Source organism: Zootoca vivipara, chromosome 17 (genome assembly GCF_963506605.1).
Source record: "Zootoca vivipara chromosome 17, rZooViv1.1, whole genome shotgun sequence".
Classification (NCBI taxonomy): domain Eukaryota; kingdom Metazoa; phylum Chordata; class Lepidosauria; order Squamata; family Lacertidae; genus Zootoca; species Zootoca vivipara.
Genome location: NC_083292.1, coordinates 23700161 through 23723325, shown reverse-complemented (window position 1 = coordinate 23723325; position 23165 = coordinate 23700161). Strand labels below are relative to the sequence as shown.

General features: G+C 48.7%; 1 protein-coding gene across 1 annotated transcript in view; it reads left to right on the top strand.

The window, feature by feature from the left end:
• MAP3K11 (mitogen-activated protein kinase kinase kinase 11) overlaps positions 1-23165 on the top strand; it is a 41615-nt gene that overhangs the window by 1623 nt on the left and 16827 nt on the right. The gene's annotated exons all lie outside the window — the stretch shown is intronic.

Below are 23165 nucleotides of genomic sequence, written 5' to 3'. Positions count from 1 at the left end.
CGAGAAAATGTAAGCGAGCCATAAACTGACAATACTGTAATGAAAAGAACAACAACCGAGGAGGGAAAATAAGAACGAAACAGGGAAAATTAACTCGGAACATCCCTGTTGAAATAATGTCGTTTTTAAATGTTGGCTTGAAGATGAACAGGGAAGAGGCCAGGCAGACCTTTTTGGGAGAGAATGTCATCTTCTGGGTGCCACGTTGGAAAAGACTCTGTCTCTTTCCCCTCCTAACCAAATGTTTGCTGTTATGCAGAAACAAGGAAAGCCTTGGCAGCTCGACAGAGGTGATGGGCAATTCCCAAGACACCACCCTGCTTGCAGATTTTAGCACAATACTTAAGAAAACGAAGAAGTGTGCATGCACACGAAAGCTCATACCAAAATAAAAACTTAGTTGGTCTTTAAGGTGCTACTGAAGGAATTTTTTTATTTTACTAAGAAAACGAGGACACTGTAAGCCAGGAACAGGGAGCATCAGGCCTGGGGGGCCAAATACGGCCCTCAGGACCTCTCTGTCTGGCCATTGAACCTCGCCCAAGGCCATAGCCTTCACCGGCCCTGCTCTGTGCCATAGTTTTGCCTGGTTTGCCTGTCTTCGGACTGTGAGCAGGTGTCTTGTTTGCCTGGGTGCCGGATGGAAATATGTGGGGGAAGCGGGAGCCATGCAATTGCCTCTGGCTTTTATGTGCCCAGAATGCAACCTACTGCACAAAGCTAAGCGTCTCATGTATTGCTCTGCCTACTTTTGCATCTGGCCCCTCCCACCCCTGGCATGCAGCACCTAGAGCATTGGCCACGAAGGAATGTGACCTTAATGTGGGGGGGGGGACTTCCCCATTCCTTCCTTAAGCCTTGATAATAAATGTCAAAACTGCAATTCCAAGTTGCATCAATTTTACGGCCTAAGCCATATCCTTCATAATTTATTTTAGCTTTGGGGTACACAATCCAGCAGGTGGTTTGTGCCACTGTATAGTTCATTGTGTAGAAATATAGCTTCCCCCTTGGGATTGTGCCCCACAGGGGGCAGGGAACCACAGAAAGCCTTCCTTTCAGCAATGGCGCTGATCCTCACCTGTCTGGGGTTACAGGGAAGGATCCCATGGCTGACAATGTGACTTCTGGAATGGTGTATGCTCAGAGATGGAGGAAATATACAATACCAATGAAGGAAGAATGGCAGACAAAGTTAATAGAATATATAGAAATGGCGAGACTGACAAACAGCATAAGAGATCAGGATTTTTTAAAAACACTATTTGAGGAAGATTGGAAAGGTTTTATTTAGAGACATAATTGTAAACATAGTAAGAAGCTAACAGTGACAGAATAAATTAAGCAGTAAAAAATACTGATATGTGAAGAAGAGGAAAATAAGATACAGGGAGAAATTAAGAATATGATGTGGAAAAGGATAATAAAATGCAGCATGGAAGGGGAGTCAATTATCAATTGTGTGTTTCTTTTATTTGAAATGTTGTTAGTGGTTCAAGTGTAAAATAAAAATGGGGAAAAAATGAAGGAAAGAAAAGGTGACTTCTGGTACAGGTATACTGGGAACAAACAGCGCCCTCAAAAGAAGCACCTGTTCCCCATAAAGAATCCTGGATAATATAATTTAAGGGTGCTGAGAATTGTTGCTCTTTGGTAAACTACAGTTCCCGGGATTTTATTTGCTTTTAAAGTATGGTGTATATGCAGCAATAGGAACATAGGAAGCTGCTGTATAGCAAGTCAGACCATTGATCTATCTAGCTCTGTATAGTATATAGAAACAAAGAATTGTAGACTTGGAAGGCACCCCAGGGGTCATCTAGTCCAACCCCCTGAAGCGTGGGAATCTGCACTAGCTGGCAGCTGCTCTCCCAAGATTTCAGCCACGGGACTCTCCCTGCCTAACGGGAGATGTTGAGGGTTTAAACTTCGGACCACCTGTGTGCAAAGCGGGCACTTGACCACACAGCTACATCCCTTCCTGAAGGGGCAAGCTGCCCAGTGGACAGGAAGGTTTTGGAAGGCACAGGAAAGGAGCCTTCCTTTAAGCCAGAATCAGGCCTGGAACTTTCCTTCAGTTCTGGGACATGAGAAGCAAGGGTGCCCCTGAGCACATCCAGAGTACTGTCCCTCCCGCCCCCGCCAAGTAAACACATTTTTTTCTCCTCCCACCTGCCTTAGTTCAAGAGGTGAACGAAGGTGGAGGCAGGCATGAGGACTCGCAGGTCCAGTTTGGGAATTGAAGTTCTATCTGCCACCCTCTCACTGTTCTCCTCCCGTAGTTTTGCCACCAAACAGCAAGCAGAGCGTGACCTCAGTGACCCAGAGCCAGAAGGAAGTGACAGCAACACTCTCTCTCTCTCTCTCTCTCTCTCTCTCTCTCTCCCCCTCCCAGAAACTAACTCTACACTGTCGTTTCCTCTTGTGAGGGCGAGATAAATGTTTTTCTTTCCATGCAAACAAGAGCCTGATGATTTGGAGCCTTTTCCTCTCTCTCCAGGCGCTGGGCTTCCTCCAGCTGTAGATTTGGGGAGGGGAAACCAGGGACAAGGAGGGGGGATTTTGTACCCCACCGTTGCAGCCCTCGCCCTAATCAACTCTTGCTTTGATCTGTTTGAAAGCAAATCTTCCTGTGGCAGAAGCCCAGATGGCCAGTCGCCTCCCTTGTGCCGGTTGCAAGGCACTCTCTGCACATGTTCAGAGGCACATTGTCCTCTAGATGTCGTGTCTTTCTTTTTTTAAAATTTTTAAAATAAGCTTCATTTAAATTTAGTTTAAAATGCATTCAGTACTTACTCACAGACATACCAAATAGTAATATACAAAATCATATGTAAAAAATAGTAATAGAGTAATCTAAACATAAGAACAATAAACTAACGTTGTAAATAATCAAAAGCGAAACCATAAGTGTTCTCAAAAATACTTAAACAATAAAAGAAGAAAGGAAGACAGAAAAGAAAAGAAAGTAAGAGAAAGAAAGAAAAAGGCAAAAAGAAAAACAAGAGGGAATATACATTCATTCCATCGTTCATATCCACAAATCCAATATTAAAGACTTCCACTTATCTCTACCCCAGATTTCTTTAGATATTTTTCTCTAAGTACTGCAATCCCAATTCTGTATAGTTAACTAGGCATTTCCAGTGATCATCCCCCCAAAAAAACCAACCCTCATATAACATCCAAATGGCAAAATAGAATATCCTAAAGTAGTATAATAAATTATCCTTTTCCCGTTGTAGATGTCGTGTCTTTCAGGCAGAGCACTGGTGGAAGGGTTCCTGTTTCAAAGCTGATCGGATGGTGGCTGTTTTCTTAGTCCCATTCCAACTGCCCGCCTCCATCGGTCACATGAGAATTTGTTTTAATTCTGGATTAATGGATTTAATTCTGGGTTAATGAATTTAATTCTGCATTAAAGAATTTGATTCTGGGTTAAATGGGGAGCATCTGGTTGGCTACCATGGGGAACAAGACCACCTGCATTCATGTGCTGGACGCTTGATGAGAACCAGCCAACACATGAATGCAGGTGGCAATTCAATCACGTGGACCTTCCACATCAAACACATTCCCTGCCTCAGAAATGCAAGCATGTGAGGGACAAGGGTTCTAGGCTGGTTTCAATTTAAGAAGGATAAAGCTGGAACATGGGAACAGGAAGGCAAGCAAGGTGATCAAGCAGAGGCTTGACAGCCATCTGTCCGGAATGCTTTGATGGTGTATCCTGCTTGGCAGGGGGTTGGACTGGATGGCCCTTGTGGTCTCTTCCAACTCTAGGATTCTATGATTCTAAGACGCTGGAAGAGGTGAGCCTTGGCTCTTAATCCGGCAGCTCTGCTTCTTATGCTGCGGGAACGGTACCTAGCAATTTGTTCCCTAAATTGTAGTTATTACTGTTTGCAAAATGCCCACCATTATGTCAGGCACGGTGTGAGAGGAGGACAAGCCCGTATATGGCAGGGAGTGTTCACTGCAACAGGATTCCAGGACTAAATGGGAGCTGCCTTTGGAGGCAAAGTTAGGAAGGGAGTAGATCAGGGGTCCCCAGACTACGGCCCGGGGGCCGGATGCGGCCCAATTGGCCTGCCAATCCGGCCCGTGATGACGCCCACCGCCCACTCTTATGGCGCGCAGCGCGGCAGCGCTCTTCCAGGTCGGGAAAAAAGCGCCGAAAATCCTTTGTGTGCATGCGTATGGGCCTCTCCCAACCCGGAAGAGGTCATTTCTGGTGCACTTCCGGGTCGGGGGAGGCCCATACGCATGCGCACAACGGATTTTCGGCGCTTTTTCCACCCTGGAAGTGCGCCGCCGCGCCAGTAAGCACGCACTTCCCCGCCAGCCCGCACAGGCGCACGCTCCCCCGTCCTCCGGCCCGTCGCGCGATCGGCACGGTGGGAACCGGCCCAAACGCCGGTAAGTCTGGGGACTCCTGGAGTAGATGTTAAGCTTCCATCCTGCCCCTGTGTGCAAAGCACTGTCCTCGTTTCTTGGTCGCCCCTGAATGTGACAGAATGCTGCAAACTGGCATATACTGTATGCATATATTTTAGGCCCGCAGATCTTCCTGGCTCAGGGGCCTCACCTATCCTAAGAATGATTACTTCCCCCAAAGCAAGGACAAATGCTGCTGTCATAGAATTGTAGAGTTGGAAGGGACCCAGAGGATCGTCTAATCCATGAGTAGGCAAACTAAGGGCCAGGGGCCGGATCGGGCCCAATCGCCTTCTAAATCCAGCCCATGGACAGTCCGGGAATCAGCATGTTTTTACATGAGTAGAATGTATGCTTTCATTTAAAATGCATCTCTGGGTTATTTGTGGGGCATAGGAATTCATTCATTTCCCTCCCCCAAAATATAGTCCGGTTCCCCCCAAAGTCTTGAGGACAGTGGACCGCCCACCTGCTGAAAAAGCTTGCTGACGCCTGGTCTAGTCCATGGGTAGGCAAATTAAGGCCCGGGGGCCAGATCCAGCCCAATCGCCTTCTACATCTGGCCCACGGACGGTCCGGGAATCAGCGTGTTTTTACATGAGTAGAATGTGCCCTTTTTAAAAAATGCATCTCTGGGGTTATTTGTGGGGCATAGGAATTCGTTCATTTCCCTCCCCCCCAAAAAATATAGTCTGGACCCCCACAAGGTCTGAAGGACTGTAGACTGGCCCCCTGCTGAAAAAGTTTGCTGACCCCTGGTCTAGTCCAACCCTAGGAATATGCAGCTGTCCCAAATGGGGATCGAACCTGCAACCGTGGCGTTATCTGCACCACACTCTTACCAACTAAGCTATCCCATTAGGGCACCAGATAGGGAATCTCTTCAGCCTATAAGCCATGTTCCCTTCTGTGGTCACATACCCTTTGTAGGCAGGGCTAGCAGCAAAAGTGGGCGGAGCAAAAAGAATGTTAACTTTACCATTGTATAATCAGCTAGTTTCTAAACACACTCAACACATCACTCTGTATTCTCCATCAAAGAAGCATGATCAGAGTTCAATGACACATTCCAGCCTGGCAAAAACACCCAAAGGAGGATGTGGAGCAGGGCCGTTGCTGGATTGGTGCCAGGGCCAGACAAATCTATCTTTTCCCACCCCATCCTTCTCTTTCATGGGTGTTCGCCCATTTTGTCACGTTTCCACCTTAATCTATTCTTGATTTATTTTAAAAATCAACATGAAAACTGGCAATCAAAATTGATTTTGATTGTTCGATTGTTCTTAAGGACCAGGAGTGTGTCGTGAAGATTCAAAGAAGGTGACGTTTCAAACAGCACATTTGTTCAAAAGGTGTGGAGTGGATCAGTTTCAATTGGCCAGGATCAAATCCCTCAAATTTCCCCTATTTGAAGCCTTATTATTATTATTATTATTATTATTATTATTATTATTATTATACCCCGCCTGTCTGTCTGGGTTTGGGTTTCCTCAGCCACTCTGGGCGGCTTCCACCACATATAACATTAAAAAAACTTCCCGATATAGGGCTGCCTTCAGATGTCTTCTATGTAATTCTTTATCTCATTGAGATCTGATGCGAGAGTATTCCACAGGGAGAGCATCATAATAAGAATAACAATAATTTTATTATTTATTATATATTTTATATTATTATTTGTGGTGCTTTTAGTTTGCCCTTTACTGAAGTTGCCCTGGGTGGCTGTACATAATTTTCCTACCATCACCCCTGAAATTTATATTTGCACCAATCCTTTGAGGTAGGTTAGGTTGAAAAAGAGGAGGGTGACGCATTATCATCCAGCAAGCTTCAAAGCCTAGCAGGAATTGGATCCTGGGGCCTCGGGTTACAGTATTATACTTCTCTTAATCTCGCATAGACGGCTTAACAGAGACTGAGATATTTGGGTGATGGGGAGGGGAGCTTTCTTGTCCAGTCACACCTGGAGCTGGACCCCAAAAGTCAGCCTTACCTGATGTACCAGATTCTGTGATTGGGACTTACTTTGAGTGTGTCTGTGCCACTCCCAGACCACTTTTCCAGGACTGTGCTCAGCTATGGCAGAAGTGAAGCAAGAAGCAAAGTACCTCTGAGAGCGTGCAGAGTGCATTTCTTTTGTTTTCTAACCAGCCCCAGCCATTCCATCCGGAATTTGACAGAAGGGCATCCTGTTCAGAGCATATAGCCTCTCCTAACAGGCTCAAAAAACCTTGGCACCTACCTTACCCTATAGAAATATAAGCTGCCGTAACAGAACGTAGACCAGAGCTTTCCAAACTTGTCATGGCGGTGATGCACTTTGTAGACATGCATCATTTTGCGACGCGGTAATTCAGTTTTGCTAGCAAACCAGTAATTCAGCTTTACCAGCAAGCTCTCTTTCCAGCCCACGCCGAAGCCGACACGATAATGTGTCGCGACACACAGTTTGGAAAGCTCTGACGTAGACAGTCGTTTTTTAAGTAGTTGGAGGTGGCTTGAGAGAGAGAGATTTCGCTTCCTGTGATGTACACACACATGCAAACTTCTTTCTTCCTACTGTCACTGCTGATCAAACACGTTTTGCGGGGGGGGGGGAATACGAAAAACCTGCCAAACCTGTTTATCACAGGTGAACACGGAATGAGTAGGTACACCCCCCAAGCAGTGATCCCTCTTTCAAATTGCTTTCGACTCCTCTCAAAGAACAACAGTTGCTTTCTACAGGTTCTCCCTTCTTTTTTCCAGGTCTTGTGTGTGTGTGTGTGTGTGTAAATTTGTCACTCATCTCAGTATTTGACCATCTGGCAATATCTGAAAGCAGCATGAGAGTCGTCTTCAAATATCTGAAAGCTGTCCATCATGCAGAAGACCTTCACACCATGCTATAATACTACTTTATAGTCGTGACTTCTGTGCCAAAAAATCCTGGGAGTTTGCGTTTGTTAAGGGTGCTGAGAGCTTTTATTCCTCTATTTCCCTCCCAGGGCTACAGTTTTCTGAGTAGTTTAACAGTCAGCCTCTTTTACCAGTTAGCACTAGAAATGGTAGCTTTGGGAAGGAGAAATGGGTCTCCTCTCAGGGCCCTGAGCGAGCTGCAGCTTCTTTCGGAGAAGCCATGACTGTTTAAAGTGGTATCATAGTGCTTTAAATGTATGAATGTGGCCTCTTGCTAACTGTTGTTCTGGAAGTCTAGGTGTAGAGCCCTAGGTCTGGGAATGGCGGGGAAGAAGGTTTTGGCTACAGATTAAGAGAAAGGTCCTAGTGGCAGAAGCTGTCCGACAGAGAACCAGGCTGCTTGGAGAGTCGCAGGTGGGCTCTCCTTTGCAGGGGCTGTTAAATCCCAGAGTGGCTGTCGGTCAGAGCTGTGGCACTGTAACGTCCTGCACAGAAGATCCTTTGTGGAGTTCATCTCGTGCAACCCCTTGCTCCACGAAGGATCTTCAGTAGATCTCAGGGCTTGCCATTAAGCCAAACCAACACTAGAGTTTTCATGTATTGATGACTTCATCAATACATGAAAACTGTGTTGGTTTGGCTTAATGGCAAGTCCTGGGGAGCTGACTGGGGGGAGGGCAGTTGCTACGGTATCTTGTGAACCGCTCTGTGATCTACGGATATAGGGCAGTGTACAAATTTAATCTAAATATATAAAAATGTAGAAAGGGCGAAATTGTGGGCTCCACTTTTCTCTGAAACCGCTTGACCGATTGTGTAGAAATTTGGACATAACGGTTCACGGCAATACCCGAGCGTTTGCATAACCTCGGATTGTACACATCTCATACCTAACACAGGTAAAAACGTGTTTTTACCCAAACAAAAACAGCGCCCTCCAGTGGCATAATCCTGACACCACCTCCTCCACCCCCTCCCTCCCCATGGAGACTAGGCCACACCCAACAGACCCCGCCTCCAACACGAGCCATGCTGCTCAGGGAGACCCCTCCGCCGATGGAGTGCACACTCAGAGAGCCAGCCCACCCCAGAGACCAGGACACCCCAGACCCAGGCCGTCCCAGAGGTCCGGGAACCACTGCCACGGACCACCAGACAAGCCCCTCCACAAACACACACCCGTCCTTGAGACCCAGCCCGCTCCAGGAACCCTTGCCGCACTGCCCAGCAGTCCCCACAAAACACTCAACTACCTCCTTGGGACCCACCCCGCTCCGGGAATCACTACCCCGCCGACCACCAGACTCCGCCAAACACGCACCCGCCTCCTCAGGAACCAACCCACTCCGGGAAACCCTTCCACTCCCCGGGACCCGGTCCCCCCCCAGGAGACCCTACCATCCACAGACCTACACCAACACCAACCCTCACCTATCCTAACCTCCATCAACTCTTCCATTCCAAAAAGGACTTCCCAGGTAAGAAAAAACATTTTAGACCCGCCATTATTCCCATGGCAACGCGTGGCCGGGTACAGCTAGTAAATAATAATAATAATAAACACAGTTTGAGTCAAGGCTTGGCCCTCACCCCTGTTTCCGGGCTCCAGTTTGCTGTCGAACATACAGTATGCTAACAGAGAGGAGAGTTTCTTTATACCTTTATACCCAGGCAAAGTGGCACTTGCAGCTTTACATCACAATATTATAGGGGTTGGATGGCAATGCTTCAAACCCCGTTCTTTATTCTCGTTACAGGAATTCCAACCCCCTTCAGTGCATTCCCAGGGTGTCTTACCGTAAATGCAATTAAAGAGTTAGAGAAGCACCACCATTTAACGCAGCAGCTGAAAAGCAAGTCCAGGAGATAAAATTATTCTTAAAAGCTGCGGTTGTTGTTTGTAAATGCACATCTTTGCCCCATGCAGAAGCCAAACCAGAGTCAGCGCCACCCACGCCTCCTTAAGGAGAGCATTTCACAATTGGGGCGCCACCACAGAGAAGGCCCTTTCCCCGGTCACCACCCAATGCGCTTCTGATGGCAGAGAACAGCCGCCAATGAGACCTAAAAGCAGGGATGGGGAGCTTGCGAAAAAGAGGTCGGAATAGGCCGATAGATATGCAGACTGTCCCTGGATCAAGTGACTTTTCTTCTCAGAGTTCTTAAGCTAGCTCAAAGTTGTCAGCTGAACTAGCCAGATGTTTAATCAGTCACAGTGAGTCCATGAAAAAGAAGACTCTAGTTGCCCTAAAATGGCAACTAGACATTCTGTTTTGGCGACTGCAATCTCGGTTTAAGGCAGGCATCCCCAAACTTTGGCCCTCCATTTTGGACTACAGTTCCCATCTTCCCCAACCACTGGTCCTGTTGGCTAGAGATCATGGGAGTTGTAGGCCAAAACATCTGGAGGGCCGCAGTTTGGGGATGCCTGGTTTAAGGAGTCATTTGGCACTTGGCTTATATACCTGAGTTTCTAACACGGCGAGTCTTGGCTTTCCTGCACACTCCTTTGAGGAATCTGCGTGGGGATTCTCAAGTGTCAACTTTTGAATTGGTAGCGGCAGCTGGTGTGCCTTTAAAGATCTTACCGCTCCTTTTGTGGCGCTGGCACAGTTGTTCTGCACGCACACACCCCACCAAGGTGAGAATCTCAGTTCTGCCTCTTCTCTCTCCTGTCCTGGAATTGTGAGCCAGAACTCCCAGAAGACAGTTGGGGAGGCCACGGAGTTGTGAAATCACGAGCAGAAAACCCCAGCATGCCAATTGTGCAATAATCACCATGGGAACTCTTTCGTATGTAAAGCAGCAGTCCTTGGCAGTAGAATCACAAGTAGGGACCCCGAGGTTGCTTATGTGCATGTGATTGAACGTCCGTGTGAGAGGCAAGATGGTTTCTGTGTAACATACATCCTTATGTTCCAAGTCTTTGCTCCGCTGTTGCAGACCATCCAGCTAAGGCAGGCATACGCAACCTTGGCTCTCCAGATGTTTTGGAACTACAACGCCCATGATCCCTAGCTAACAGGGCCAGTGGTTAGGGATCATGGGAGTTGTAGTTCCAAGGTTGCCTATCCCTGAGCTAAGGCATAAATGTTTCTCTGTGTGTGTACTAGTTGAGGAGGGAAGGGCAATTCACTCTGGAGCTGCCCCAAGAACTCCCCCTGTATTATACTTACTAATAATATTATTTGTTCAAGGTTGTTTTCCATCTGAGTCTTATTCTGTGTAGAGGGAGGTTGTGGACTCTGCTTCCTTGGAGGTTTTTAAGCAGAGGTTGGATGGCTATAGCTGAGATTCCTGCATTGCACGGGGTTGGGCTAGATGACCCTTGGGAATCATTCCACGCTATGATTCCATGATTCTATGATCCAATGAAATCCATAGACATAACTAGCTTAGGACCATTGATTCCCGTGGGTCTACCCTGAAGAAAACATAGGTGTTGACGACAACCCTACCGGTAGATATATTTATTTATTACCTGCCCTTCATCATGATGTTCCAGAGTATTAAAATCAGTTAACACTGATACTGCAGTTCTTTGAGAACCGTGCCTTTTTGAGAGGGAGAAGAGACAAATTTCTAGTCCTTTATGCTGCCAAGTAAAAACTCAGTGGGCTGCTCATGAACACAAGGTAGTGTGTTGGTTAATTCGTAGGTAGAATTAACCTAGTGGCCTCCCAAACAATATTCACACCATACATTGAGAGCACTATAGTACCACTTGAAACAGTTATGGCTTCATAATAATAATAATAATAATAATAATAATAATAATACCCTGCCCATCTGGGTGGCCCCAGCCACTCTGGGTGGCTTCCAACTTATATAATTCCAACTTGTATTTTAATGTTTTGTTGGTTTTGTTGGAAGCCACCCAGAGTGGCTGGGGGGAACCCGTCCAGATGGGTGGGGTATAAATAAATTATTACTATTATTATTAAATATTAAAAACTTCCCTTCACAGGGCTCCCTTCAGAAGGTTGTATACCGTATATACAAAAGGTTGTATACCATATATTCCGGCGTATAAGACGACTGGGCGTATAAGACGACCCCCAACTTTTCCAGTCAAAATATAGAGTTTGGGATATACTTGCCGTATAAGAAATACGACCCGGCGTATAAGACGACCCCTGACTTTTGAGAAGATTTTCCTGGGTTAAAAAGTAGTCTTATACGCAGGAATATACAATAGTTACTTATCTCTTTGGCGGGGGGTGGGGTGGCGTTTGCATAACTCCATACCCTCCAACGATTCTCCAATGAAAATAGGGACATCCTAAGGAAAAGCGGGACATTCTGGGGTAAAATCAGAAACCAGGACAGCTTCTGTAAATCCGGGACTGTCCCTGGAAAACAGGGGCAGGTCTGAAGTGTGGGTGCTGCCACGCTAAAAGATGGATTGCTTACAAATGTGGAGTGAGTGTTACGTGGCACCTGAATGGGTGCCAGTTCCACAGATCAAAGTGATTTGGGTGGGTATGTAGGGAGAAGAGGCGACTTGTTAAGTTTTGTGTGTTTGTGTGACGGTCCTGGTAAGCAGACCTCCCTCCTGGGATCTCGTAAGAAGGCTGTGGATGTTGGTGGAGGGTGTGGCGTTGTTTTACAGAGGGCTTTCCTTGCGTAGGGTGTTCTTTCAAGGCAGAGGAGGGAGGGAGGGAGGGCGAGAGAGAGTTGTTCGCCAGCCTCTCTTAAACAATGGGCCAGTGGTTGTGGCAGATATCTGGTCCCTTCACTTCCTCCCCAGTGGCTTCCTGCCTGCTCTCGCTCAGGCTTCCTCTCTGTCCCAGCCGACCGGGGAAGGGGAAAACGTCTAGGTCTCAGAGCAACAGCAGCAGTTGGGGGCAGGGAGGGTGCCTTCTTGGGGTACTTCTGTCGGGGGAGCCCCTTCCCTACAGCCCAACGGAACAATGGACCGATTCTCCTGCCAGCGCCACACACAATGGGGCGCTCAGTGACGCAGCGTCCCAGGGAAATGCTTGAGTCGCCTACGGGTCATGGGGCCAAAGCCCAGCCAGAACGGCGGGGCCGGGATTGCCTCTAAGCCAGGGCTGCAGAAAGGGCTTGAGGGCCAGGGCTGAGAGGTATCAATGCTCCCAACTGGTACTAAAGGAACGTGGGAGGAAGTATTTTTGGGTGTCTCAGAGGGAGACACCCATACCCATTTCCCAGGATCTGGGAGGTACAAAATGGTAACAGCAGTGCAGAGTGCAGTCTTGGGTAACCGTATCCTGTGCTCACGCAGCTGGATTAAGGAGACAGGCTTTCTTCTGTTTATTGGGTGGTGGTGTTTGTATTTATAATGCTCTGCAGCATCCGTCAGTCATGAGAGTGATAGACACTAATCTACTTACGCGTTAGGTAAGGCAGATAGATTGCAATTCCAAATATGTCAGATCAGAAAGGTATGGCAAGGCAGCTCTGTTTCAAGTAGCATTAGGGATTATTCGGTTTAAAAGGTAAAGGGACCCCTGACCAATAGGTCCAGTCGTGACCGACTCTGGGGTTGCGGCGCTCATCTCGCGTTATTGGCCGAGGAAGCCGGCGTACAGCTTCCAGGTCATGTGGCCAGCATGACAAAGCCGCTTCTGGCAAACCAGAGCAGCACACGGAAACACCGTTTACCTTCCCGCTGTAGCAGTACCTATTTATCCATAGCTGCCAAGTTTTCCCTTTTCTCGCGAGGAAGCCTATTCAGCATGAGGGAATTTCCCTTAAAAAAGGGAGAACTTGGCAGCTATGTATTTATCTACTTGCACTTTGACGTGTTTTCGAACTGCTAGGTTGGCAGGAGCAGGGACCGAGCAATGGGAGCTCACCCCGTTGCGGGGATTCGAACCGCCGACCTTCTGATCGGGAAGCCCTAGGCCAGGCACCCCCAAACTGCGGCCCTCCAGATGTTTTGGCCTACATCTCCCATGATCCCTAGCTAACAGGACCAGTGGTCAGGGATGATGGGAATTGTAGGTCAAAACATCTGGAGGGCCGAATTTTGGGGATGCCTGCTCTAGTCTCTGTGGTTTAACCCACAGCACCACCCACATCCCTTTATTTGGTTTACTCATAACCAAAATACAGTCGTACCTCAGAAGTCAAACGCCTTGCAAGGCGAACGTTTTGGCTCCCGAACTCTGCAAACCCGGAAGTGATTGTTCCGGTTTGCGAACGTTCTTTGGAAGCCGAACGTCCGTTGTGGCTTCCGATTGGCTGCAGGAGCTTCTTGCAGCCAATCGGAAGCTGCGCCTTGGTTCCCCAATGTTTTGGAAGTCGAATGGACTTCCAGAACGGATTCCGTTCAACTTCCGAGGTACGGCTGTAGTGAAATGGACCTAAGTCTAGGTGGACGTGTACAAAGGGCTTTTGCCTGTCTGTATCTGCAAGGAGGAGAGAAGGAAGAGTGTGACAGCTCAGGGCATAGGAGCCAACTCCTAGGGGCCAACGTCCCTCCCCCCACACACAAATAAAGAATTTGAGGGGGCCAAGTCCCTCAAAGTTGATGGGCATTGCTATTCAAATGGTGTGGGTGAGCCCCAACATGTGATGCAGGGCTGGGCTTACCTCCCCCCACAAATGTTTCATTCAAGTTGGCACCCCTGGCTCAGTGGATATCTGCTCAGGAAGGATATCTGCTTGGCAGGCAGAAAGTCGCCATTTCAATGGCGTCTCCAGTTAGGGTTTTTGAGAGCATCCTTTGAGCACTGGACGTTTTCTTAATCTCTGTCTGGCAGCCGCTCAGAACAGGCAACAGCTTTCTAACAGGCAAGCTGCAGATTGTTAAATGCACGATCACATTTAATGTACCGCACCTGCTTTATTGCGCTCTATGTGGGGCTACCTTTGAAGGTGACCCGGAAACTGCAATTAATCCAGAATGCGGCAGCTAGACTGGTGACTGGGAGCGGCCGCCGAGACCACATAACACTGGTCCTAAGAGATCTACATTGGCTCCCAGTACGTTTCCGAGCACAATTCAGTGTTGGTGCTGATCTTTAAAGCCCTAAACGGCCTCAGTCCTATATACCTGAAGGAGCATCTCCACCCCCATTGCTCAGCCCGGACACTGAGATCCAGCGCCGAGGGCCTTCTGGCGGTTCCCTCACTGTGAAAAGCAAAGCTACAGGGAACCAGGCAGAGGGCCTTCTCAGTAGTGGCACCCGCCCTGTGGAACGCCCTCCCATCGGAGGTCAAGGAGATGAACAACTACCTGACATTCAGAAAAGACCTAAAAGCAGCCCTGTTCAGGGAATAATCTGTGATATTTTAATGTATTTTGGTATTTGTTGGAAGCCGCCCAGAGTGGCGGGGGAAACCCAGCCAGATGGACGGGGTATAAATAAATAATAATAACAATAATTTAAAAAGGTGGGGGTCAGGAAGCCGACTCGGGACCACAACACAAAGGGAACGGGGTTAAACCTCCGGTCTGGCGCCATTAGCGATCGGCACGGATTTCTCGGTCTCCGAGAAACCTGGCCCCGCCGAGGAGGGGTGAGCCGCTTGGGCGAAGCGGCCGCCCGGAAAACCCCCCGATTTGGCTTTCGGGGGTCGTGGAGATCCAGCTGTGCCCCTTAAGTCCTGGCTGATGCCCGGTAAGCTCGAGTTTGAGCCCCGAGAGCAGTCAGTCCGGGACGGAGCCTTGGATCCATTCGCTACCTCGGCGGAATGAAGCCCTAAGCCGTCGCTTCAGAGCACCAGATACCTTCAAATTAAGAAGAATCAGGCTGTGAGTAACCAAGATTTTATGGAAATTTGGAAAGAATTTGGACTTGGGAGGGGAATTTCAAAAATTAACGGAGGTCGTTCCCCCCCCCTTACCGAGGAAACAAGATGCAATTGCCGAGCCTGCAGCCATAACGCTGGAAAGTGGCTTTGAACTTTGCTAAAAAGGAAAAATTGAATCCCTCCCCGGGATAGCAGAGCCTAGGGGGGGCGAATTATTATGCTGATTTCTGCAAATTTGGGAATGGATCTTCAACGAACCCACTGGTAGCCCGGCGACGGGAACCTGGAGGAACTGACCAACACTGCTTTGATTCCGTCTCCGACACAACAGCCTATTCGCCATTTTGTAACCCGAGAAGACAAAGGACTTAGATAGACAAAACAATCGGACAAGATGTGGGAGAACAAGTTACAATGTCTCTGGGAAAAAATTCAAGAAGTGTTGATGGGAGTAAACGAGTACCGAAGAGTTACAAAGTTACTGACTGAATCCCTGCACCAACTCGCTCCAACTGACAGCTTAGAGTCACAGCAGGAAATTATAGAGGACAAAAATCCAAATTTACTAGAAGAAGAGGACCAAGATGAACTCTGTATTGTGAACGAATGCAACCGGTGGGAGAGGCTGCACGGGACCTATGTTATAACAAAAGAGAGATACTGGATTCAGACTCCCAGGGGCAGCTTCTCTCAGTGAGAGAGGGAGAATGTGCCCCTGGTAACAACAACCAAGCTGTGATGAAGAAAAAAGAGGTGGCCTGGATTCGAACCTCCTTAGTGAGAGAAAGGAGGCGAGATCCAGGCGAAGGACTTGTTAAATGGGGGGACAAGAAAAAGAAGAATTTAAAGGGGGATTGGCAGAGGGGGTGCGGGGGGGAGGAATCTGGGCTGGAGTGGGTGAGAGATGGTGTGGGTTGAGAGGTAATGTAAATGAGGGATTGATAAAACGGTTTGGAATTGGATTGTATACAGGAGTTGATCTGGGACTTCCAGGGACTGGTCGCCGGGGGATGGAGGGGGGACTTTAGAATAGAGACGGAGTGAGATGTTAGAATGTAAAATGTTTAACCTAGAATAATTTTAGTGAATAAACAAGAGGTTAAAGGGAATATTTAGAGTAATAAGAAATTTGTTAAGTGGTAGAAATATTTTTTACGTATGATATTATTATAAGAATTAAATGGAGAAGTTTGTAAGTGAAATAATGGAAAATGGAAAATTGCCAAACAAAGGATGGATTAGACTCGGAGGGGGAGGAGCGAGGAAGTCAAAGACATGACAGAGTTAATAACATTAGATTGATTTTTTCTTTTTCTTTTTTCTTTTTTATTCTGTATTGTTTATTTTTTCTGCTTGTGCTTTTTTGGTTCCTGGTTTTTTGTGTTTTGTGTTTTTTTTTCTTTTTGCAATTTTTTGCTTTTTTCTTCATTCTTTTTTTCTTTGTTAGATGGTTGTTTACGATGTAAGATGATGATGGAAATGGAAATTGTAAGTTGAAAATGTCAATAAATATAATTTAAAATAATAATAATAATAATAATAATAATAATAATAATAATAATAATAATAAAAACCTCCTCTCTTGCCATGGTGAATACATACACATGGAAGTTGCTGTGTAGATGCTTCCTTCCTGGCCAAAGAACAGCAGTCGGTGCGGTGATATTTATCAGAGGCCAGGCACAGAAGAAGGAAAAGGTTCAACAACCCTCTCCCTACCGCATGCCACTGTCTATCCCTGATCAACATCCTCTCCACCGTCCCCCCCAAATGCCTGCTCTTAATGAAATGAAACAAACCTGCCCACGCTTAGTGTTCCTAAGATTTGTCGTCTCCTATTCCGTGTGTGCCCCATTATATATTTAACATTGCCCCCAAACTGTTCTGGGGAAACATCCTAAGAAGTAAGAGCTGTCTGGAGGCAGAACAGGCAGCCTCAGGAGGTGGTGGGCTCTCCTTCCAGGGCCGGCTCATCATAGACCCCCGGTGGCGCAGGGCACCATGGCGCCGGCCCGCCAGGAGGGCGCTGCGAGCTGCGCCCGCCCGCTGGCCCACCGGTCCGCTGCGCAGCTGCGCGCGGCGCCCACCTGCCCACCGCGCTGGGAACCGGGGCGGGAGCACGCCAGAGAGATCGCGCTGTGTCTGCCCGCCCACCCGCCGCGCAGCAGCGCCGCGCCCACCCGCCCACCGCGTTGGGAAATGGGGCGGAAGGGCGCCGGAGAGATCCGGCGCACCATGGCGACAGGGGCGCTTAAGACGGCGCTGTCTCCTTCACTGAAGGTGCTTAACTAGAGACTGTCAGGGATGCTGTCACTGGAAGATTCTTGCCCTGGGAAAGGGGTTGGGCTAGATGACCACTAGGATCCCTTCCAGCTCTAGGATTCCACTTCCCCTCATTTGTTGGGGGAACTTAGAGAAGAGCATTGATTGATGACTACAAACATCTAGATGCTCCTTCTGGCTCCTGGATCTCAAGTTGTATAGGTCTTTAGGGGCAATTACTACCATCTCAAATAGAGGTTAAAAAAAAAAAGGACCAGGAATTACAGTGCATGTGCTTTTTAGGATGCAGGTGGCACTGTGGGTTAAACCACAGAGCCTAGGGCTTCCCGATCAGAAGGTCGGCGGTTTGAATCCCTGCGACGGGGTGAGCTCCCATTGCTCGGTCCCAGCTCCTGCCAACCTACCGTGTTTCCCCTTTTTTAATACGTAGTCAAAAAGTAAGGCATGGCAGGGTTTTTAATCGTTTGAGAAACGTAAGACATACCCCGAAAATAAGCCATACTTCCGCGACGTGCGGAGCAAGACCACCTAGCGCCCCAGCCAGCTAGCAGGACCCAGTACGCCGGCCGCAACAGGAGGAGGAAGCCTGCCGGGTTGGGTCGGTGCCCGGAAGCGGCGGCTGCTGCTGCAGCGCCGATAAAGCGTGCAGCAGTGCCGCACGGAACACTGAGGGCACAAGCCAGCAGGACCCAGCTCCTGCAATGCCGGCCGTGGCAGGAGGAGGAAGCCTGCCAGGTCGGGTTGGCGCTCGGAAGCGGCGGCGGCTGCAGCGCTGACAAAGCGCGAAGCAGCACCGCTCTCCCTCTCTGTGTGGGTGTCAGTCTCTTTCTGTGTGTGTGTGTGCGCGCGTCTCTCTCTCTCTCTCCCCCCCCGTGCGTCTTTCTCTCCCCCCCCTGTGTGCGCGTCTGTCTCTCTCTGTTTGTGATCGCGTCTCTCTCCCCCCCCCCCGACAGAGAAAAGGTGCCGCGCAGGTTCCTCTTCGGCTCGTCATTCAGCTGCCCCAGCCTCCTCGCCGAGAGCTGACGCCGCTCCTCTCCTCCTCCTTCCCTTTCCCCCCCTCCTTCCGTCGGTCCGTCAGTTGGGGTTGCGCGCGCCAGAGCCGCAGTCCCAAGCCTCGTCCCCCTCGCGCTTCCCTCACTAACATCTCGGAGCAGGACGGGTCCCAGCCTCCCTCCTCATTCCCCGGCCAGCGTGAGAGAGCCCGGGGAGCAGCCTCTATACCTCTGCGCGCACACACACACGGCCGCCGCTGCCTTCGAAGCCATGGCAGCAAGCGGCAAGCCGAAGCAGGAGGAGAAGCACCTAAAGCTGCTGAGGGAGATGAGCAGCCTCCCAGTGCTCCCACCCAATCGCGAGTGCTTCGACTGCGACCAGCGCAGTCCCACCTACACTGACATGACGGTGGGCAGCTTCGTGTATACCTCCTGCTCCACCTCACAGAGTGAAGTCCCCCCCGTCCCCCCCGTGTGCACGTCTGTCTCCTAGGCAGGTGGCCATCCAGCCTCAGCTTAGAAGCCTCCAAGGAAGGAGAGCCCTTGATTCAGGATGGGGGAGGAGGGGAAACGGAGAGAATAGAAGAGGCAGAAAATGCGCGCGGGAGAGAGCGCCAAGTTGTACCGGCACTTAAATAAAAAAAGACACCCCCTGAAAATAAGCCACCGTGTGCTTTTTTGAGGAAAAAAAGTTGTAAGACGGTGTCTTAAAAAGGGGGAAACACGGTAGCAGTTCGAAAGCACGTCAAAGTGCAAGTAGATAAATAGGAACCGCTACAGCGGGAAGGTTAACGGCGTTTCGGTGTGCTGCTCTGGTTCTCCAGAAGCGGCTTTGTCATGCTGGCCACATGACCTGGAAGCTGTATGCCGGCTCCCTCGGCCAATAACGCGAGATGAGCGCTGCAACCCCAGAGTCGGTCACAACTGGACCTAATGGTCAGGGGTCCCTTTACCTTTACCTTTACATGTGCTTTTTACAGCTCTGGCCTGTTGCATTCCTGACAGCCAGGCATAAGTTTCTGATGACTGGTCCCAGGGCGCCAATGTTGATCTTGGAGCATCAAACAGGTAGAGTAGAGAACCTTAAATATGAGGACTAGCAACTTGAAAATGATTAATGCCCAAAGCCATTGGAATCCAGCAGGAAATTGAAAAAACACACTTGCAGCGGCAGGAGAGAAGTATGAGTTCAATCTGGACAATTCACCCCGTACTGAGCAAAATTCTTTCATCTCCCTACTTTGAAGAGTAGTGATTGGGGGGGGGGGGTTCAGCTTTTTGGACCATCGGGGCGCGGAGCCAGGACTCCTGGGTTCTTTTGCCTGTGAAGTTCTGAGTTGGGTTTAGTAGGTTAGCGCAGAGGAGCGTGACTGCTTCTGCCTCGCCCTGGCGCAGTTTCCATGCTGTGTGTGTGCCAAGTGCATGGAGGAAGCTTGGCAGCGTGGGCAGAAGCTGCCAGCACAGGAAGCTCCTTTTGTGCCAGGGAGGTGCTGACGAGGGTTCCTTCCCAGGGACCGATTGCCACATAGTGCAGCAATAAGAATTTCAGGAGAGCTCTGCTGGATCAGGCCCGGATCAGGCCCATCTTGCCCGGCATCCTGTTCTCACTGTGGCCAACCAGATGTCTGTGGGAAGTTCACAAGCAGGACCCAAGTGCAGCAGCCCTGATCCCCAGCAACCAGTGTTTGGAGGCATATAGTGCCCACAATAGCATGTGTAACATATCGCCATTGTGGCTAGTAGCCAAATCATAACCCCGTAGCCACCAAAAGGGCAGTACTCCAGAATGGCAACATAAGCTGACAGAATATACGCAGCTTTGCAGACTTAACAAGTAGAACAAGAGAACAAGGAAAACATACGTTTAAAGAAGATTGGAAAACGTTTATTGAATATATGGGAAATAATTGTGTACAGCTGAAAGTGTACATAGGTTTTGATGGATGCAATAATGGAATACGGAATGTTTTTGTTTTTGTAAAATATGCAGGGATTTATGATGTGCAACATGAACCATGGAAAGAAGAATGGAAGTCATTAATATTTTAAGGATGTTTAAAGGCGTATTTAAAATTGTAAAACAGAAAATTATATATATACTAGCTGACCCGGCCACGCGTTGCTGTGGTTCTTTCCTGTGATCCCCACCCACCCTGTCATGATCCATGACGTATCCTGCCCCTCCTCCCTCCACCCCGGCTCATCCCTGTGTTTCCGTAGGATACCCTTCCCTCTGTTGTCCCTGGGGAGTGTTGGCCCCTCCCCCCTGTATCTCCATACCTTGGCCCCCACCCTCGAAAAGGAACTGTTAGGTTCTGGGTTCTATTTCCCAGCATGCACTTTTGTCTGAACCCTCTGTTGTTCCTGGGGAGTGTTGGCCCCTACCCCTGGTATCTTCCTACATTGGCCCCCATCCTTGGAGAAGGAGCTGTCAGTTTCTGGGTTCCATTTCCCAGTATTTACTTTTGTCTGAGCCCTCTGTTGTCCCCTCCCCCCTGTATCTCCATACATTGGCCCCTGCGTACGCATCGTGAACATTTCTATATATTTAGATTAAGGATTGGGGGTGATGATGTGCCCTGGGACCCAGAGAACTACTTAAAGAATCCCAACCCGGGGGGGGGTCAAATAGCGAAGCCCCATAGCCCCGTAGCAACAGACAGGCCCAGACAGAAGGAGGGGGGTCATATAGGGCACTTGGCGCGGGCCTCCGAATCTAAAGGGGTCCTCGGTCAGCATATTCACAATCATTAAAATGAAAAAAGTAGCAAAAGGGTTAAAAACAGGGCCACATCATCTACCTGGCCCGGGCCCTGTAAGGGCCTGGCAACAGAAGGCGCATTCTGAAGTACCCGAGTTGTTCAGTTCCATAAAAAAAAAACCAGGAAGTGGCAAGGGGAAGGTAGGGAATTGTAAATGGGGTGGGGGTGGGGGTGCACTGCAAATATCTGAGGACTTAAACTGGGGAGAAAAAGTGAATGGTGGTTGTTGTTGTTTTTAAAAAAGGACACAGAGGCTTACAATCAGTTGTTTCTCCTAAAATAAGACATACCCTTAAAATAAGACATATTTATTTTTGTCTTGTGGATTTTTGGGGGGTAGTGGTGCTAAATTGTAAAGTAAAAACCCCTTGCAGTGTAGGGGCCTACATAAATCAAAGGCCGTGCTGCGGCCTGTTGCAAACCCCCCCCCCCGGGCAGGCCCCGACCTCCACTTGGCAATGTTGGTTTTTTGGTGGGGTTTTTTTTTGGGTGGGGGTACTTGCTAAATGGTAAAGTAAAACCCCTTGCCATGCAGGGCCCTACATAAATCAAAGGCCGTGCTGCAGCCTGTGGCACCCCCCCCCCCAGGCAGGCCCCGACCTTCACTTGGCAATGTTGGTTTTTTGGTGGGGGGTAGTGGTGCTAAATGGTAAATTAAAAACCCCTTGCAGTGTAGGGGCCTACATAAATCAAAGGCTGTGCTGCGGCCTGTGGCAACCCCCCCCCCAGGCAGGCCCCGACCTCCACTTGGTTCTTTGGGGGGGGGTTTGGGGGGGTACGGTAGTGGTGCTAAATGGTAAAGTAAAACCCCTTGCAGTGTAGGGGCCTACATAAATCAAAGGCCGTGCTGTGGCCTGTGGGAACCCCCCCCCCCAGGCAGGCCCCGACCTCCACTTGGCAATGTTGGTTTTTTGGTGGGTTTTTTTTTAGGGGGGTAGTGGTGCTAAATGGTAAAGTAAAAACCCCTTGCCGTGCCCCCAAGTGCATTGCTGTGGGTCCCCCCACCCCGGGCCTGTCAGGGGCCTAAAACAAAGGCCTAGATAATGGCCGCCTTGGTGTGTTTCAGTTGCTTGGTTGATGACGATGTCATTTGGTTTGTGGGTGTGGCTTAGATTTCACAGGAAGGGAGGGGTGTACTTTGGGAGGAATTCCACTTGAGGGCGCTGTTTGAGTTGGTGGAAAACCAGGTCTGTACCTGCGCAGGTGTGCGATTTGAGGGATTTTTGCCCCCAACAACGCGCGGGGAGTGGCCTGGATCGTTGTGTCAAAATTTCAGGACGATCGGTCAAGCGGTTATGGAGAAAAGTGGAACCTGGATTTTCACGATTTTTACATTTTTATATATATAGATATGTGTGTACGTATGTATGTATGTGTGTGTGTGTGCGCACACACACACACACACACTTTATATTCCTACGTATAAGACTACCTTTTAACCCAGGAAAATCTTCTCAAAAGTCAGGGGTCGTCTTATATGCCGGGTCGTATTTCTTATACAGCGAGTATATCCCAAACTCTATATTTTAACTGGAAAAGTTGGGGGGTTGGTATATAAGCCCAGTCGTCTTATACGCTGGAATATACAGTGTGTGTGTGTACACACACACACACACACACATACAAAATAATAATAATAATAATAATAATAATAATAATAATAATAATAAATATTAAAAACAAAACAAAATGGCAGTACTCCAGAGGGCTGTCACAAAAGGCTGTCAGCCTTTGTAATTTAAGTTCCCTTTAAGCCAGGCATCCCCAAACTGTGGCCCTCCAGATGTTTTGGACTACAATCCCCATCTTCCCTGACCACTGGTCCTGTTAGCTAGGGATCATGGGAGTTGTAGGCCAAAACATCTGGAGGGCCACAGTTTGGGGATGCCTGCTTTAAGCTGTTGCTGTTTGTTTGTTTGTATCCCACCCATCTGACTGGGTTGTCCCAGCCACTCTGGGCTGCTTCCAGCATATATAAAAACACAATAAAACATTAAACATTAAAAACTTCCCTACAAAGGTTGTGTGATCCAGTATGCTGAAGTCCATTAAGCACCTTTAACTTGTT